The 19,661-nt window shown below is 39.4% G+C and overlaps 1 long non-coding RNA gene across 1 annotated transcript; it reads left to right on the top strand.

The window, feature by feature from the left end:
• The first annotated feature begins 1,105 nt into the window (after nt 1–1,105).
• Nucleotides 1,106–19,343, top strand: LOC116725323 (uncharacterized). Its single transcript, XR_004340382.1, has 3 exons — nt 1,106–1,116; nt 4,700–4,702; nt 19,187–19,343. It is a non-coding gene; the product is annotated as an uncharacterized LOC116725323 (long non-coding RNA).
• Nucleotides 19,344–19,661: the final 318 nt, after the last annotated feature.

Genomic DNA, 19,661 nt, shown 5'->3' with positions numbered 1-19,661 from the left:
CAGGTGAGAACTGATGCTGAGGTGAGAGATGCATTGTGGGAGAGGGGGCCATGCTCCACAAATCAGTCCTGACAGACTCAACACACACACACACACACACGCACGCGCTCACACATGTTCTCCCTCTGTATCTAATTCCAACATGAGCCCTCTAACCGTCTTTGGAGGATTTGTCCCACAGTGAGGACCGGACAGAATGTCCTCACTGCGTTTATAAAATTTGTCCACACACACACTCAGATTGACGTGGACACACTGGTCTTGATGGACAGCTCTGATGGTTCCAGTCTTGGTCACCCCTGTGACCACGTCCCGCTCTGCTGGTTCGTCTCAATTGGTCGGACCTGCCTGCCAATCAAACGAGCCCGCAGCCAAACACGAGGCGGCCCGTCCTCCCACTCCTCCTCCTTTCTCCTTCCTCAGCTCAACTTCCTGCTGTCATCTTCCTCCTGTCCTTCTCCTCTTCATCAGCTCGCTGCACATAGCTGTTCGTTGTTCCCATGGCATCTACACCCGGCAGCCGATCGGCGCTGATGTGGCTGGCTGAACGCAAATAGATGAACAGAAGGAAAGAGAGAGAACTCTGAGAGCTAAGGGAAGAGTCATGTATGATGTAAAATCTACTTTTTCAGTTTTCCATCATGTTATAATGTTATTCCCTCATCAAAAACAAACCTGGAGTGATGCTTTAACTCTTTCTTTTTGCAAAATCCCTGATTGGACCTAGCTCTGCCTTCAAGCTGCAACTCCTCCCCCACTCAGCTCCTTCAGACTAGCCAGCAGCAATTAGCAAACAGCTGATGGAGCTGCTGAGCTCGTTATAGGAGCTGCTGCTCAGAGCAAGGCTGGTAAAATGTTGTTGAAGGGTTGGTAGAGGAGCCATTGTGATGACAACCTGAAGGCGGAGTTTCAGAAACGGCATGAGTTCTTAAAGAGACAGAGGTCCAATTTAAAGGTGTTAAATCAAATTATTTAAGTCATATTTGATGTATAAAGCATTTATATATGTTACCTTCAACTGAAGGTAACAGTTTCCTGATTGTGCTATAAAATGGAATGATGTTCCTGGAAAATACATAACACTGCTCCTTTAAGGAGAAATGTTAAAATAAACTTGTGCTAAATTGTGCATGTCTTTGTACTTACTGCCTCTAATAAGTTCATCTGATCTTAGAAAAACTACCCCTACCTTTCAAGGTCCTAAGGTAGTTTTATCAGCTGACCAGAGGGTTAAAATTCCAATTTGGACTGTAAATATTGCAGGATTGTGTCTTGTAAGCTTCTAAACTGTCTCAGAATGCATCAGGTTAGCTGGGTTTGGTCTCCTAGATGTAAAGGAGCTACTTTTGCCCTGAACCTTTTATTTCTGTCTCTTCTCATACCGCTATGGCAGATGGCCGCTTGTATTGAGCCAGGTTCTGGTTCTGGTTCGGATAGAGGTTTCTTTCATTAGTTAAAGGGGAGATTTTTCCTCTCCACTGTCGCCACATGCATGCTCAGTTTGAGGGATTGCAGTAAAGTCAATGACACAAAGTAATTGTCTACTTTTGAAAACTTTTTTAATCAATGTAAATAACGAACTGCACTGTCTGATAACTAATAATTAGCGTGTTGTGAATTCTCAGTATAAATAAACTGAACTGAATTATCACCTGAGATAAAACTTGTGAAGGAGAAACTGGAGCTTAACGATGAATTTCTGAAACACCTGAGGTGAGTTTTCCCTCCCTGACCCTCCGGCTTTAAACTCAGCCCCGCGGTAATGAATGCAGCGCGGAGATCTCTGCCTTGTGAAACACAGAAACTCGTTAGCATTTCAAAGCTCGTCAGGTGGTGGGGGTTTAGGTTAAACTGCTGTACGATGGGGGGCACTGGGGGACGCGGGGTTAGAACAAACAGTGATGCTGGTGACCTTCAACAAGTTTGTTTGTCATCGACTCATCAGAGGAAACGGAGACCTGCTGCAGGGGTTGAAATCATTTTTTAACCGTATTCCCCTCAGAGATCACTAATGTCCCTTTTTTATTTCTTTCCCTCTTTGCCATCGTGCCTTTGTATTTCACCGTTTCATGTATTTCTCCCCTCGTTTGGGCTCTTTCTGGCTTCTTCCCTCTTTTTTGCAGACTACTGCACTGCAAAAACACAAATTATTGCAAGGATTCTGGTCTAGTTTCTTGTTTATATATCTTAGCACAATTGAAATAAGAAAAACTAACTCACAAATAACTTTTAAGTAAGACGTTAGGAACTTGTTTTAAGTTTTAAAAAATCCTTTATATTGAAAAAGTTCTAGTTGCAGATGATTTAACTTATGAAATGGGAAAAATGTTTTGTTATAAGTGAAATAATCTGCCAGTGGAACTAGGACTTATTTACTCAAAACAAGCTCTTATGTATATGTTGCTGAAAAGCTACTTGTAAGTTAGTTTTGTCATTTATTTCAAGTGTATAAAGATATTTGCACTAGAAATTAGACCAACATTAGTATTTTTTTTTTTGCAGTGTAAATGCAGCTTTACTTCCATTACTTTATTTTTATCTTTGCGCTTTTCTGCCTCCTCTGTTAAAGCTGCAAACTCTTTCTTTACATTTATCCATCTTTCTTCTGCGTATCATTTATTCCTTGCTTCTCCTTCTGTACTTTTATTTGACCTTATTTGACCTTATTTGACCTTATTTGACCTTATTTGACCTCTCGTAAGGAGGAGTTTCTGAACAGTAAGTTCTGTTATGCTTTGGTAGCTTCATGCTAATGCTAAGGAAGTCTAAGGTTGCATATAGCCGGCTTTGTTTATGCCGACTTTCTTCATCAATGGTTGAGAGGCCTATAAGAATTTTCTTTTCGTAATGTAAAACGCTTTATGCCAACATTGATAAGAAATGATCTTTATGGCAAGAGAATATCTGTTTACAAAGTCATTCTGGGACTTTCCCTCCATCACAGGACAAGAAACACGTCTAGCTTCCTTAACTTTGTGGCTGACTGATATATTGAATTAATGTGGCCTTAAATTGAGTTAGTTTTGTTTTTGTGCAGCGCCGCCTCACAGTTGAAAAGGCACAGTTTTCTGAACAACACTACATCAGCACCAATACAGATGGAAAAACAGGAGGACATTTTTGCCTGAAAGAGAAATATTTTAGAAAAAGCAATGAAATGTGTCGGTTCCAAAAGAAAAAACTCAAATTTTGAGATTAATTTCAGAAAGAAAAAAAAAAATTGGAAATTTTTGAGTTTGAAAATATTTTCTTTTTCTGTCTTATTGAAATTTTCAGAAGTAAATATTTCTGACTTTTCAAACTCAGAAATTCCATGTTTTTTTCTTGAGGATTTCCAAAATTTGTTACAAAATTTTTATTTCTTTTTCTAGCAAATTTTCAACTTATTAAATAATTTGCCAGCAGAACTAACTTTTCCAGCAACATTAAGGACATATTGATTTAAAACAGTCTAATATTTGTTGCTGAAAAGTTCTTTGTAAGTTAGTTTTGTTTTAGTTCAAGTTTGCTAGACAAAAAAACTTAGTAAGATTTTGTGTTTTTGCAGTGCAGTTTTCACAGTTTTTTGTTTTTTTTTAAGCAGTTATGAGGCTCAGTGGCAAAACTTTAAACCCAGCAGGCTGTTGCTAAGCAACCAAAGAGTGAGAGTTAGTTGATTCCACCAACTGCCTTTTCTTCTGCCTACATCCCTGCATTCATTGAAATTATGAAATTATACGTCACATCCATCCATTTTCTAGCACCCTGGTCCCTCGTGGGGTCAAGAGGTGCTGCTGCCTCTCCAGCTACGTTTCGGGCGAGAGGCGGGGTCACCTGGACAGGTCGCCAGTCTGTCGCAGGGCAACACAGAGACAGACAGGACACACAACCATGCACACACACCTAAGGAGAATTTAGAGAGACCAGTTAACCTGACAGTCATGTTTTTGGACTGTGGGAGGAAGCCAGAGTACCCGGAGAGAACCCACCATGCGCAGGGAGAACATGCAGAAAAACCCCGGGCCGGGAATCGAACCCAGGACCTTCTTGCTGAAACCACTGTGCAGCCCTACATCACATGTATTATCTTTTAATATTGAAAAACAAAAATATTACAGAATGAACAAATTTACACAAAGATATCACAATTAGTGCGGACAATTTCTCATAAAGTTTAAGGACCAATTGATTTAGATGAGTTGAAATGAAAACATTGATTTGGAGCTTAGTTACATTTTGAAAACATTTTTGAATGGAGAATATTTAACAGTGAATGTTTAGTCTCATCAGTTTTTCTGATAGCCGGCTGCTCCACAACCAAATCAGTTTTCCACTCTGACCCATTTCTTCCCACCTTCCCAACGCCACATAATGAAAATGAACAGGAAAAACTGGAAGTAATCCAATCAGCCGTGGAGCGGTGACATGTTTCAAACCGAGCGGGTCGCATTTCCTTCGTCTGCTGTAAACTCTATGAAATTAGTCTAAACTGTCTGTAAGCTGATTTCTAAGGAGGCAGTGGGTTGGGGGGGCAGTTCGTAATTCCAGGATTTTCTCCAGCACAAGTGTGAAGTGTGACGTGTAATGGCAGCCGGCCGCGGCGGCACTGAGCCGACATCAGGCCGGAGTTAATAGAGGCGATAAAGAGTCTGCCAGCTGGCAGGAGAAACCTCCTCGTCTTCCTCGCTGAGCGCTGATCGCTCTGAAATACTCCAGAGAGAGAGTCATGTTCACATTCAAAACATTTCCAGGATGTTCAGATCAGGAACGACCACTAAATTATCCTTCTCCACTAAAACGTAGAAACCAAATTCCCAGCATTAGAGTCCAGAGAAGTAAAAGTGAGGAGCTGTTGGTTTAAGATTGACTCGATCAGCAGGAGGGAGTCTGTTAGAGGGTCTATTAGTCCCAACTAATTGTCTTTGTTTGAAGGTTTTTCTTTCCGATGAGAGAGTTATCCAACTGGAAGCGGCATGCTAACCCCCCGCCGCCACCGCTGCCCTACAGGGGAGCACGGGGTTTCCTTCCTCTTCATTCTGTTGCAGATTTAATTTTAAACCTGAAAAACTTTGAGCAGGGATGCAGACATTGATCAGCAGGCTGCCGACTGATTGGCTGATTTTCAAATAAACCGGTCAGACTCCTGTTGGGTTTTGGTTTCAGCTGGGTCACCATCACCGGTTTTTCTGATGGAAATGAGAGATACATTCGTTAAAATGGTTTTTGATCGTTTTTTAACCTCAAAGTTAAAGTTGATAGTTTTTTGTTTTTTTTAAATATGCAGGTTTTGGGCTTCAGTTCAGCTGAAAATTGGTGATTAGAACATCCAGGGCTGTCACAATAAGCAATTAATCAAGTACTGCTTGATAAATTCAAACAAACTCAATAATTTCCATTTGAATGATTTATCATTTTTATCTTTTGTCTCTTTCTACTAAAAACTGGATGACAAAAGTCTTCAGTCTGGTGTTTTGGTCTCAACTAACCCTTTTTTGAAAGATAATTTTGTTTACAGAGACTCAATAATTAATATTATTTGTTGTTTCTGTAGTTTTGTTTATTTATTTTGGATATTTAACATGTCTTCCAGTTCCAGTGTTAAATGTTCATTAAAATTGAAAGTTTATTGATCTTTGAGAATGTGTTCTTTAAAAATCCTCTCAAAACAACATTATCGTTTATCGCAATAACATATTTATCGTCCAGCAGAATTTGTCTATGTGGTGTGCTGATGTATTTTCCTTCTGTCAATTGCATCCTCTCTCTCCCATCAGTTTGTCTAAAAATGTATCATCAATGCCTCTAGTTAGGCATAAGGACACTAACTAGAATTAAATGACTCAAAATAAAAGTCAAGACTTTCCAGAATCACCTTCAATCAGCTGAAATTTTACCTGCCAGTTTTTGGAGAAATATCTCTTGTCTACATCTGGGCAAAATACCAAATGTTTTGTCCAAATGTTTTTGCAAGAAAACGGATTTGAACTTTCCAGCAGTGGAAGGCTTTTCCAAATGCACTAATAGTGGAGCTAATTTTTCATTTGACGCTTTGGCACTTTTGCTAACTTTGACTCTTTTTCATATAGATTCTAAAGTTCTGATTTACTTGGTTGTTTTGTAAACTTTCAGTTGAATAAAGTTTAATGTCTGCATTGGTTATTGTCTGTTAAGAATTCTTCAAGTTGTTAGACGTTATATTCATGCTCTTATTTTGAAGTCTGCTTACAGAGCAGTTCCGTTTCCTCTCCTCATGTCTTCGTACAGAAACAAAATAAAACAGGAAATGAACATAAATACTGTCAAAGTAGATGGGTGTAAAGTTTGATTTGAAGTTAGCGCTTTAGCGTTAGCTTCCACTAAATACTGTGTTGGTATAGCGCTTTAGCAGAAGCAATGTTTCTGATTAGCATTTTAGGTTTAGTGCAGCTAACATTTTAGTTAGCAGGGCCCTTGACTGCTTTTCAGATTATTTTTCTTAGTGGATAATTAATAGTACAGTAACTTGTAATTTCCATGAAAGTTTCATAAAAGTATGTATAATTTTCCTGAAAGTACCTGGAAAATCCTGACAGTATGTTTGGGAAACACCACAGAAAGTTTCTAAAAGTACAATCCTGGAAAGTTTTAAAGAGTAACATAAAATCTCTCATTACCAATGAGAGATTTTATGTTAACAAGAATCAATAGATTTCAATTCTCTAAACAAACTGAGGGCCAGTTCCAGGAGCATTTTTCTAGCTGAACAGGCTGAACGTTTACCGATAAATTGGTTCTGACGGGATGAAACGGCGTAACAACATCCGAATTCCTGGACCGGAACCACAAAACCTGGAACTAATCAAATGCTGCCGCCAGAACATTTCAGAAGAGAAGAAAAATTATTCATAAAACCTGGAGACGGACAAAAGGCCAAACTGAAAAGTTTTTAAAGACTCTTAATGGTTATAATTCAGGAATAATCAGATTTAGAGGTTTATGAATATTGTAACAAATTGAAACAGAAGATGTAAAGTTATAACAGATTTAATATAGAAGTCTTTTAAAAAAGTTCAGAGTATTTACTTAATTTTGCTATCAGAATGAAAAAGTTTTGATTTATTCCTGTTTCACTGATCAGTCGAGTAAAATGAGTTTTATGCAGAGTTGCTCCATTTTCATGTAAAATGTATTATTTTCTCAGACACTTTTCTGTCATTTCTCTGCTGTGACGGTTGATGAAACTCCCTCGCTCTGCCTCTGTTGCTCCTCCAGGACTCAGAAATAATCTGCTGCGACGTTTTTAACATTTAAACATGTTTCCTGTCACAACTTCTCATATTCTGTGAGAATTTTGTCTTGTTTGTTTGAATTTTAGCGGCTCTCGACCCTCCTCCTCCTCCTCCTCATTGTGTGCTTTCCACTTTTAAAAAAATCCCTGATTGACAGGAGTAGAGATAATAGAGCGCCAGGCGGGGTGCTGGGGCCAACAGGGGCCACCTGACCCACATGACAGACGGGATGGGGGGCTCCTCAGGGCTGTGTGTTCGGATCTGACAGGCTTCACCTCTCAGATCAGGAAACAAAGCAGCAGCAGCCTCTTATTGTTTTTATTGTCTCCCACTGAGGAGGGGAGGCTTGTGGGGGAGGAGCAGGGTCAACAATAGGGGATGGCAGAGGGTGATGGGGCATTTTTACATGAGCTCACCTTCTATTGCCAGTTCTGTGCCACTGTCCTTGTGTGAGCAAAATTCACATTTAGCTTGTTTTTGTTCTTCCATTTGGGTCTCAATACTTCTAAAAACACCCCAAGTGCTTAAAAAACCCATCCAGCTGTATTCTGGAAATAAGCTCAAGTTTTTTGGTGCCTGGAAGATGAGCTGATTCAAAAACCTTCTGAATGTGACGTCACAAATCAGCAGGCACTGCCCGTTACCTAGCAACCCCAGCAGAGCCCAGACCCGTTACCTAGCAACCCAAACAGAGTTCCGTCTGTTAGGCCAGCTGTTTTTTACCTACAGAAGCACCAATCCACTTTTGTTTTTAACTTCAGATACCAATACAGATAAGAGGTTTATTTTTGGCCAACTTACCGCCAAACTAACAAAATTAGCTTAGCTAATGTAGCCTTTATCTGCAAGCTAAGGTAGACATGTAGCCTACCAAGATGGCGGTTCTTGTGGGAACTATGTATAGCTTCACAAGCTTGGTCAAACATGTAAAAATAAACTGCACCAAACTTTCTTTCAAATGGCTCAGAAAGTGCCATTAGGAATTCTAAATATGATGTAAAATAAATAATGCATGGCTTCACTCGGAGCACAAAGTGTAGAATTAGACCGAATAGATTGGACGCATTGTCATTGATACCCAATCTGGAATTTCTTTCAATATCAGGACTGATATTGATATCGGATCGGTTCATCTGTAGCTGTATTCACTGTACAATGGCTGCTGGAAAAGACAAGTGTTTTGTTGATGACTTACCATCCAGAAAACACTTGCTGCATTCTCGTTGGTTGTGCAGGAGGCTCTACTAATAATTTTCAAAGACGTACGGTTGTATAATTGTGTATGTGTTTGCAGCCATTTTCACGTGCGAGTGAAATCAGTTTCTTCTCTGATTTTAAACATTTAAATCATAAAGACGTCTTTGAGCAGAGCCAGACCAAAAACGGATCAGTGTGAGAGCAGTACACACTGCCGACTATGGTCTAGTCACACACACACGCCTGGTGTGGAGTTCATCATGGGTCACTGTGGTAACCGCAGCCAAGAGCCCTGGTGTCATTTTACAGTCAACATGTGGCTGCTGCTGTGTAACATGTTCAGTTAACACGATCTGACATTTTTGGAATAATACAGCGGTGAGGAATCCTTCAACTCCGACGCGGCCGGTCAGGACTGCAGCGCTGCTAACATCTCCTGTTGGAGGATTTATGGCTCAACCGCCACCTTACTGATATCATGCTGGACTCCATTTTGCTTTCATGACTGTCTTAAATCTTCGTGGCGTAGATTCAACAACATGTCGGAAACATTCCTCAGGGATTTTGGTACAGCGAGGAGACGGGACACTTTGGCAGTGCATTTATCCCAGCATGTAATGTCTGTTATGGAAGCTTTCTGCTTTGTGATGTTCTGTAAAAAAACCGGACCGTTCACCGCCGAAGGAGCGCGCTCGGCTTGTAGACAGTGTTGCTCCGCATACGTCAACCAGCAGCCAGAATCTGCATTTCTATTGATCATATGACTGCGCAGTTTGATATTTGGAAAAGAAATTATTTTATGTAATGTAGTGTCATTTCACTCCACACCACAAGGTGGAGCTGCCAATAAGAAGTGACATAAACACTAGGCTGATTGAGGATGATATTGTGAAGAATACATCGCAGATCTGTGCTGCTTCATTTTCTGATTTGCTTAGTGGAAAAAAACAGCAGTTAAAAAAAAATTAGTTTTTTTGGCGCTAGGATGAGGTGGTTTTTTAACTAATTAATATTAATTTATTTATTTTGTAAAAAACCTTTTTTTTGCGTCACACAAGTCAGGTGATCAACAACCGGATTTTACTACTGGTGGAAACAACCAAGAAGAAGATGACAGGAAGCGGCAGAAGCACGATGGCGCCGCAGGTTTATTAATCACTTATCATATGAACTAACTTATTCACGTGTGATTTTAATTGCTTTTCTTATTTAGTGGAAACACCACAGTTGTGTTTTTCTGACATTAGCGGAATATAAATAAACTTTTTCACATTTCAACTCACTTTATTTTGGTAAATTGTCAACATTAAAAACAGAAAACAAAAAAATAACAATAAACAAACCCATAATTTACCAAAAAAGGAACAGGCTGAAGCCAAAGCTCATACTTGCCTACCCTATTTATATACTTAGCAGTCTACCAAGATATCTTCACAATACACATAAACATCTACATAACGGCGCACATTTGTAACGGAAGCTTTTGACGTAGAGGCATGACGAATATTCAGAGAGGCTCATCATCGGGCCTCTAATGTTATTACAATATAATGAAACTGTAAAATGGCTAATATTACCTCCTGAATGGAAACATTGCTGCATTTATTCTGTTCGGTTCTGTTTTAATGTGAAATGTCGTAATCGCAGACGGCCAGTTAGCAGCAGCGCTACTGCGACGTATTTTTACTCAAGTAAAAGTAAAAAGTAATCATCTAAGAAATGAATCAAGAGTGAGAAAGTATTTGGTAAAAACTCGACTCAACTACTAAGTTGATGAAAAAATCTGTTGTTTAATATTTAAAAATTACATCATCACATGAACCAAAAAGTAAAATTATGTGAAATTTTTGTATTTTAAAGATCAAAATGAAAATAATTAGGCTAAAGGAATATTTTTCAAAATGAATCTCTTTAAATATAAAATGCAGGAAACTTTAACAAAGTAAGATTTTACTAAGTTGTTGGGATGGAAATAATAAAATGATGGAATATTTTTTACTTTATTATCCGGAGTAAAAATCAGAAAGACAATAAATGCTATTTATCTAATTCCTCAGTAATATTACATATTTTCCTGTAATTATTGTAAATCTTCTGTTTGTTGAAGCAGGTCTGAACGAAAAGCTCTGCCAGGCAGAGAAACACATGAGTTTTATATAAAGTGATAAGAGATCCTCAGCCTGGGAATCAGGCTGGTTCCCAGGCTGCTGGGAAAAACAACGTCCCACCTTGTGCATGAAACCCAAACAGCTTTAACTTGGTGGGAATATACAGAATAATCATATAGCAATACAACTAGCAGGTGTAACCTTATTGTAATTTTTCCACATCATTGTGTTATCTTGACTCGGTGGGGAACGTTAGCATCTTCCTCTGCTCTGGTGGAAAAACTAACAGCAGCTGTTTAAATGAAGTGGTGAAGTTGGAAATGTTATTTCATCCCTCCTGGTTTGCTTGGATTTTGATTGGGCGACGTCGTGTGAGGCAAAGGGTGAAGGTTTCTCCTTCCACAGGCCCGGATAAGTCCCGGTGTGTGTTCAGCTGGGAGGATCAGGTGTTCACGCGGCAAATCAGATAGTTTTGTCTGGCAGCTTGTAGCTTCTTGTCTGAACCAGGAGGAAACACTGCGGCCATTGTAGGCCAGCCTTGTCAGTGCAGAGTCACGTTACATTAACACACAATGGAGAGGCGAGTATCTCCAGAGGGCATCGATCATGTGACTGCAGGGCAGAAATAATAAAGCTGCTCTCTCCGGCTGCTGTGGGAAAATCCTTCTCCATCATTAACTCTAATTCAATAACTGCAGAAATGTGGTTGCATGATGTCATGCATCGCCGTTCCGATATTCTGGGGAAACTTCGGAGGAGTTCAAGCTGCACTGAGCAACATGTTTTCATTTCACTCTGCTGGCACAACTTGGTTGTGCATTTGATATGTTTAGCCTTTTTACAATAACCGAAGGTAACATCGTTAGTTGAATATGCTGTAAAATGGGACTATGTGCCTGGAAAACACTTGAAGGAGAAGTGAGCTGTGCTCTCGTACATTTTAAAAGCGCTGGATAGATTCATTCTCTTTACATTATAATTTGGTTTCCTGGTTGATTTTGGAGAAACTTCAGGTCCCAAACTCAAAGAAAGAATCAGTAACTGTCCTGGGTGCCAGGAGCAATCAGATGAAATGTTTCCACGCTTCTGCCACTTTCTGCAGGAAGGATTTTAACGGGTTCCTTACTGGAAATGAAAACTATAAATATATAAAAATGTTGGAAAACATTGAATTGAAACCCTGATGAGATTGTGACTCTTCTGACTCCTTATTCTGATCTCCAGTCACTCAGATGGAGGGCTGGAACTATTGATTGTGATTAATTGATTATTGAAATAATCATCAATTAATATAGTAATAGATCAATCAGACTAAAAAAAAAGATCTGCTGAAAGAACGATACACTAAGCGCAGTAATTAAACCAAAACTGTAGAAAAAATAAATATATTTTCCTGGTTTCCTGTAAAAATAACTCTTATAGCCCATCACCTTTTGCTATCCAATTAATAATCAATAAGTAGATCAGCCCTGCACTGTGCTGATGGTAAGTCAAGCAGAAACTGATTTGTTTTTCACATTCACTAGAGGAATGTTGTTGTTGCATTTTAGGTGATAAAAATTAATTAGTTGTTTTTACTGTTAATAATGTACAAAAAAGGTAATTTCATAAAAAATCTGCAGCATGTGGCAACTGTTCAATCTGCTGATTAATCGAATCAAATAATCGATTAATCAGATGACAAAGATTAATTAAACATATTTTTAGAAGAAAAATGTCTTTAAGGCTTTAGGTGTTTTATGGTAATAGAAATCTTCAGGGTTTAAACTGAAATCTGTGTTTTATTCAGATTCTTTCCTATTTAAAGTTTTCCTTCCTGAGCCGTTCTGGTTTAGTAATTTGGCACCATGCGTTCTGGGTTGGTTCTGTCATGGTTCGGCCTAAACATGGCCAGCAGTCTCGCTTTGATACTCTGGGTTGGGTCCGTATCTGGAGTCCAGACCACCTGAGCAGAATGAACCTGGTTTCTCACTCTTTGGTCCCATTAGCGGCGCGTTGACGCTCCCTGAACCGGACCGTCATTAATCTGTCAGCAGCCGGTCTCTTCTGCTCACGTTGGAGAGCCTTTGTTATCTCCGCCCTGTCCGGGACGCTGATAAATGACCTTGACCCGACCCCCATTGGCTCGTGACCTGGATCTAATCTACCTGACCTTCAGAGACCGGCCCAGATTAAATCATAAATCACACCGAGGGGTGCTGGGAGTTCTGGCATCATAGCAGTGAATGGAAATTAAATGGATTTACGTCGATGTAAGAGCAGAGGAAACATGCTGCTGCAGCAGAGATGTAGCAAAACAAAGTAGAAAAAAAACTAGATCAGGCAGATCTGTTCAGCCTAGTTCTATGATTTGTGCTCTGAGCTTTTTAAAATGTATTTTTCATTATACTTAGAATTATAATTGCACTTTCTGAACCACTAAAAGGTTTGTTTCAGTTTATTTTTACACATTTGACCAAGATGCTCATTCTGCTGTTTCTGTCAGTTTCAGTTTCTTATTTATTTTGCGTTTGCTGCTAACTGACCGACTGACCAAATTAAAGTTGTTTTACATGTTGGACCAAAACTTGAGGCTAAACTTGATTTCAGTGTGATGTGCTGGTGCAGCGTCATCAGATAAAAAAGAAACGTTTTCAGTCAGGTCAGATGTTTTTCAGTATCGGCTCGGTATCAGCCGATACTGAACCTCAGGTATCGGTACCGGAAGTGGAAACTGGATCGGTTCATCCGTAGTTTTTGCTCGGGTTTGGTTCAGTATTCCTTCGATATTAAAATACTTTTCCAGACTCCAGTTTTCATACTTATCAGTTTATTTAACACAAATATCTTCTGTGTTCAGAGGAGGCATTTTGATAGCTGTCAGGTTTTAAATTAAAAAAAAAAAACGGAGATGAGGGTGAATGAAGGATAGATGAACACATGACTAATGGAGGGATGAATGTAGCGCCGTAATGTTTGACAGGTTTCTTCCTGATTTATCTGATGTAATTGTATTTCTGGTTTATCCCATAATTTTTATGACTTATTCCTAATCTGCAATAAGATTTCTTGTAATTTCCATCTGAATCTGATTCAAAATGGCCGAAGTTTTGTTTGTTCTGGTATTTTTTTATTTATCTAGTTTTGCATTCAGCTGGTAGTTTCTAGATTGTGCTGAAATTATTTGCTGTAACTTCTAGTTTGTTCTCCATCATTTTACTCCTGTATTCTGATGCTGTAACTGATGTTTTGACGTTTGGCCCAGTAAAGTTTCAGTTCATGTTGTTTTGACTCAGAACCACAGCAGCTGGAGACGGAGCCAATGATGAAGTTCTGGTCCCAAATCAAACCGAGTCCAACAGACTATCAGGAGTGAAAACTCTCAGTCCTATTTTGATCCTTTATTTCTTTATTCCTTTATTTATTACACAGGTATTTTATTGGTTTTGTTTTACTTTGGGATATTGCTTCACTTCACTTTTCCACCCTTTAGTCCTGAATTCATCAAATATTTGATGTTTTAGCCGTTAATGTTCCATGTTCTTGTCTTTAGTCCTAGTTTGCAGTAGTAATTTCTGTTAATTGCTGCTGTTTAGTGATGTTTTTGGCCTTGACACATCAGTCTGCAGTGTTTGGTACTTTGTTCCTTCTGCTTGAGCTCCAGTATCGCCGGACGTTTCGTTTTCTGCTGCTTTTTTGCTGATTCTTGTTTGCTTTTTCAGTCTCTGGTTTTAAACTTAATTTCCTGACTCCTCCGTCAGTCTTTCAATCAATTAATCAACCAATCTCTGGTCCTCTAAAGATGATGCTAATGCTGATGGAGGTGGTGACCCCGGTCACCCAGCTGAGACGGACAGAGAGCCTCGGTCCATTAGAGTGATGAGTAATGATGTGAGAACCGAGGGGGACAGAGTTCAGTGAACGCATCGCCTCCCCTCCCAGCTGTTAGCGTCACCCAATCCTTCAGCTAACCGAGTTAGCATGCACTTTGCTAATGGTGTTAGAAAAGACAAAGAGGGCGCGGCGGAGGAGAGAAGCATCTCGCTGTCCTCTCTCATCATCAGGATCGTTTTCATTCAGCAGGATGTTTCTTCTTTGATGCTCCAGCTGCTCTCATCCACCAACCCCAAACTCAATCAGGACGCCACTGATGCTGCATTCAGGTCAGATGGGAATAATCAGCAGCGAGGATCCTCTGAAGTCAAAGTGTTTTTATGATGATGTGGTTTTAAGGGAACCATTTGGACCATAAAATAACTCCTTTGTGTGTTTGTCAAGGTGGTGAAGTTCCAGAAATTTCCTAAAGTTACTGGGCAAAAGTTTTAAATCTTATGATTCTTGATGTTTTCATGTCAAGGAATCAAACTTTCTTGATCAACAAGTTTTCAGACTTCCTAAAACTATTTTGCCATTTTCCTTTCGCCAATATTCTGGAGGATTTTTAAGGCCTTTTTCCCCCGGATAGTTTGGTCAACTCCAAAATTACAACATCTTTTGTGGTTTTCTTTCTCTCTGCTCTGAGTCAAACCAACCTGTTCCCCTCCTGGCCTGTGGGGGCGCTGCACCAAGAACCACTGAAGGAAACGACACAAAAACCTCTAAAGACACTGAGAGCAACTTCCTGTTTCACCAGATGGAAACAAGATGGAGGCGTCAGATTTTAGTGTTGGAGGATTTCTCTTTAGTCTTTGGCTGAAGACCAGGAGCCATTTCTGCTGCTAGGTCTAGGCTAGCACGCTAGCTTTGGTTGTATTTACCCAGAATGCCCTGCGCTGTAGTCCACTTCCTACTTTTGTAGCGGTTACCATTATTAATGTACAAGTTGTGGATTTATTGCTTTGATTAAAAACGAATAATGTGGTAATTACATGCAGACCTGTCTGACACGAACACATTCCCGCTTGAAATAATAGTTGGTAGTAACTTCCTCCTCTCTGTTTGCCTTTATTTTTATAAGTTTGGATCATAATTTTTCAGTCAGGCTTCATTTTTTTTTTTCTTCTTTTTTATCTTTTGGGATATGTTGAGAATAACCAAGAGGCTTTTTCAATATTTAGTGTAAAAAAAAAATAGGCTAACTTTCTTCTTCAAAATTTTCCAAGCATATTTTATGATTTTCTTTGACCTGATGTTAGCTTAAAAACACTTTTCAGTTCTCCTTTAATTAATAATTACATATTTTCTTTCATCTGTTGAGCTTCTGTCAGCTTTAAATAAACATTTTTAAAGTTTTCTGGAGTTTGGCTTGATGTAACCAAGCCACAGACCTTAAAGTTTCTGTAGTTAACAGCACAATCAAAGTGATTTAATAGGTGTTTAATTTGATGCCAATAAACAATGATTAGTTTCATCACAGACATGTCAAAATGTATAAATCTAACGGTTAATGTTTTGGTTCCACGTCGCTCGAGCTGAATCTGAAACAAGCTGTGATTAACCAGCTTCGATCAGCTAATCAGGACCAAAACAAACCAAATCAGCGCGAGCAAACCTCATTACCAAAATCTAAATTGGCCCCGTTAATTGGACGGCCTCCACTCCCTCCTCTGCTGCTTCAGCAACTTTAACGGCGCCGTCGTTTTCCTGAACGTCGTGAATATTCAAAGAGACGTGAAGTTTGATTAGTTTGCTTTGGTGAGATCGATTGTTGCATCTGTCAGAGTAAGAAAATCTGTGTCTTTGTGCTAAATTATGCTAATTATACATCAACAGTGCAGCGGAGCAGCTGTGAGGAGAAATCATCAGGAAACAAAATCACTTTAAAAGTTTAAACTTTCTCTGCAGTTTGTCATGGATCCTCCAGTTTCTACGTCTCTGTAAAACTTTAAACCGTTTGGATAAATAAAATAAACCAGAACATCGTAACATGAACATCTGGAGCAGACGGGTTTTTCTCCCTACTTTCAGCTATATAAATCTCAGCTTGAGTATTCTCACCATGTTTCACCAGTTTGCAGGAACCCGGGTCAGAACAAATCAGACTTCACCTGGCTATTATCTCAACCAACTCCCACTGGGTCAGAACCAGAAACAACAACCTGAAACATTCTCATTGGAGCAGATTTGTTCTCATTAAAGACATTTTTAAACACCAACTGATCCATTAAAACATCAGAGTAATCTCATTCTGCTCATGAACCATCAGCAGCGGCGCTCCGCAGGGTGCCGTTCTCGGCCCACTCAATGTCTCCCTGCAGGTGATTGATCCGGATCGGATCCAGACCAAACAGACTGTCTGGGATCAACAGATTGAAACCAGGCAGGAGTTTGCTCTAATTCAACCATATCATCTTTTTTGTAAAAAAAAACAACAAACTATATACTTTAACTTTATATATTTACAAAAAAGAAAAAAACGTTTTTGTGTGTACAAACTTTTATGAATTAAGTAGAGCTGGGACTTAAACGAGTTTATTTTTATTTAATTACATAGATTTTAATGCTTTAAAAATTACGCCTGGAACCTTAGTATTGTGTTTCTGGTACGCCTGTATATCTGACGCACAAGTGACATCCAGTAACAAGATGTCACTTGTTCGCTGGTTTTATGTTTCTTTATTCAGTGAATTAAGTATCTGATTTCAACTGTCCATATTTACAAAAAGGACAATAAATAAACCTTTAAATAAACTTACCAACAATTTCTCAGCTAAGAGAGATAAAAGACTTTATTTCATTTTTGTCACTTCTGGCAAAGACGTTTAAAACCCATAAATAAATTTTTTATTGCAGGATCTCACATTTCTGAAAAGGTCAAAACCACATTTATTCAGTGATTTACTCTAATTCCTGTTTAAGTTGGAATTTATTTGTGCAAAAACTCCCCGGTCATAACAAGGTGCACTGTAAAAGTTGACCTCTCAGTATATTTTATGTGTTTTTTGTTCTGTGATTGCATAAAATGGTCAGATTTATGTGTCGGTAAGGAGGAAGTCGTGGTGTTGAATTATTTTATGCGGGTCTGAGAGATCTGGCGTCCAGTTTTCAGACGTTACTACCAGCAGGGGAATGATTTAGGAAATGCAGGCCGTGTAAAACTGCCTCCTCTCGAGCTCAAACAGGAAATCTGGACTTGGAACATGTTTAGCTGGTCTAAGATTTAAGTTCTGCGGACTGGAACCGGGTTTTCCGCATCACAGCGGGGGAACGAAAAGCGAGGCTTCAGCTCAAACCCGCAACACTTCCAGGCGGAGACGTGGTTTAAGGTTGCAGTAATGAAACCGCCGCCTCCCGTCGTCTGCAGGGACCGGCGCAGCGCCAAGGGAGCGCTTGTTTTCCCTCACCTTGAATCCCACATGGGTGGAGTTCCTGTTTTCCAGCCTCATTAGTTTCTGTCTTTGTGCCTCTGGAGGTTTAAGAGTTCAACCTGCAGTTACAGTTAAAACTGCAGTCGGAAACGCCGTCGTTACATGTTGATGCGTCTGAGCTGAAGCCTCCAGAGGAACCTGCAGAACGGATTCCTGTCAGCTGTTTCATCAGGGACACTCTGTGGAGTTTAACCTTTGACCTGTCCATGATGTGTGTGGGGAAAAGGTAGAAAATGGAGGAAACTAACTGGTTATAGTTGAAGTTTTGGTCTCCTCTTGCAGTGTTTATTTATTAGTGCTTTGTTTTTTCTGTCTGTCTTGTTGTTTTAGTGAAATTTAACCGTTTCTGATTGACGATGGGTTTTAGATGTCTGCTGCTGTTTGCATCCGTTTCATTTGGTTTTATTTGTTTTATCTCCTGGAGTTTTCCCGCCGCCTCTGAGCGGTTCTGAGCGGCCGGCGCCGGCAGGAAGCAGGTCCAGCTGGTAGCCGCGTCTCCCTTCTGTAAACAGCAAATCACTCTGATAAACGGCGTGCTCTGATTAATCGCTGCCTCTCGGGGAAACACACACACAGCCAGCCGCTGATCAATTGTTTCCATGTGTGCAGTTTGGAGCTGTGCGCGCTGAACTCTGGGATGGATTAACCTGGAGTCAGAAAGTTTTTTTTTATCGCCTCGCTTTCATGTCGTCTGCAGGCTCATGTTAGAAACATGAAGCTGCTGCAGACCTGAAATGTTTCAGTGTGTGTTTTTATTTTCAGGAAACGGTAAAACATGAAAGCAGGAAGTCGGCGTTATGGTTCTCGTTGCGTTACATCACGGGTTATTTAACGGGACTGAAAGTGATTGATTAAATAATCAGTTTCAGGTCCGACCACTAATTATTCAGCTTGACCTTAAAATCAAATTTTAAGGTCATCAGCAAATTTAACTTGATGAATCTCAGGAAATCATCTCAGGTCATTCACGCTCTGCTAGGAAAAACTCAACTGTATTTTTTCCCTCTACTTGTTTAGTTTTCTTTAGTTTTTCTTGTGTCCTTTGGAATAATAGAAGTGTACAGAAATTGTAATTTTTCTATTTTTTTCTGTTCTTCTATCTTGTTAGAATAAACATTTTACATGAGAAAATCAAAAGAAACAAACTACGTTTCAGCTTTTCTTTTCCTTATTTTTTCTTCTTGTCCTTTTAGAAGGAAAAAAACATTTTAATATTACAATCTCCATTTTATTTCTTTTTTCTTATTTTTTCCCTCCACTTGTTCTGTCCTTCACTTTTTCCTTCTCTCCTTTTTTAAGACTTGTCAAAAGGAAAAAATGTCAACAATAAATATACATTTCTGTTAAGTTTGTAAATATCTTTTTCTTTTATATACTCATTATTATCTTTAAGAATGGAGAGATTTCTGTTCTTTCTTTAAGTATGTGTTTCTTGGAGTGATGTTTTACAGGAAGCAACAAGTATTCTAAAATTGGGAGCAGATACTAGATGGTCTGCAGCAAGAGTGATAACTGACGTGGCAGAATAAACAATGGATGATTAAGGGTCGAAGTTTATTCACCAGAGACAGAGGAACTGTACATGAGACCACGGAAACGCAAGACACCTCATTGTTCTGTGGGATCATCAGTTCCTGCATCATTTCTACAGAAGGAAGTAAACAAGAACTCTGAATATTGCACTCTACATGACGGCAGCTTGTGGGTGCAACATACCTGTGATTCAAGAGAACAGAAGAAACAGCTACTCTATGTGATTAACTCAAGATAATCAAATAGGCTATGTAACTAGGACCGCCCTAAGGAAATAAAAAGAAAGGGTC

This window comes from Xiphophorus hellerii, chromosome 9 (genome assembly GCF_003331165.1).
Source record: "Xiphophorus hellerii strain 12219 chromosome 9, Xiphophorus_hellerii-4.1, whole genome shotgun sequence".
In the NCBI taxonomy this organism is placed as follows: Eukaryota; Metazoa; Chordata; class Actinopteri; order Cyprinodontiformes; family Poeciliidae; genus Xiphophorus; species Xiphophorus hellerii.
Note: the sequence above shows the minus strand (reverse complement) of the source record. Positions and strands in the feature narration are given on the sequence as shown.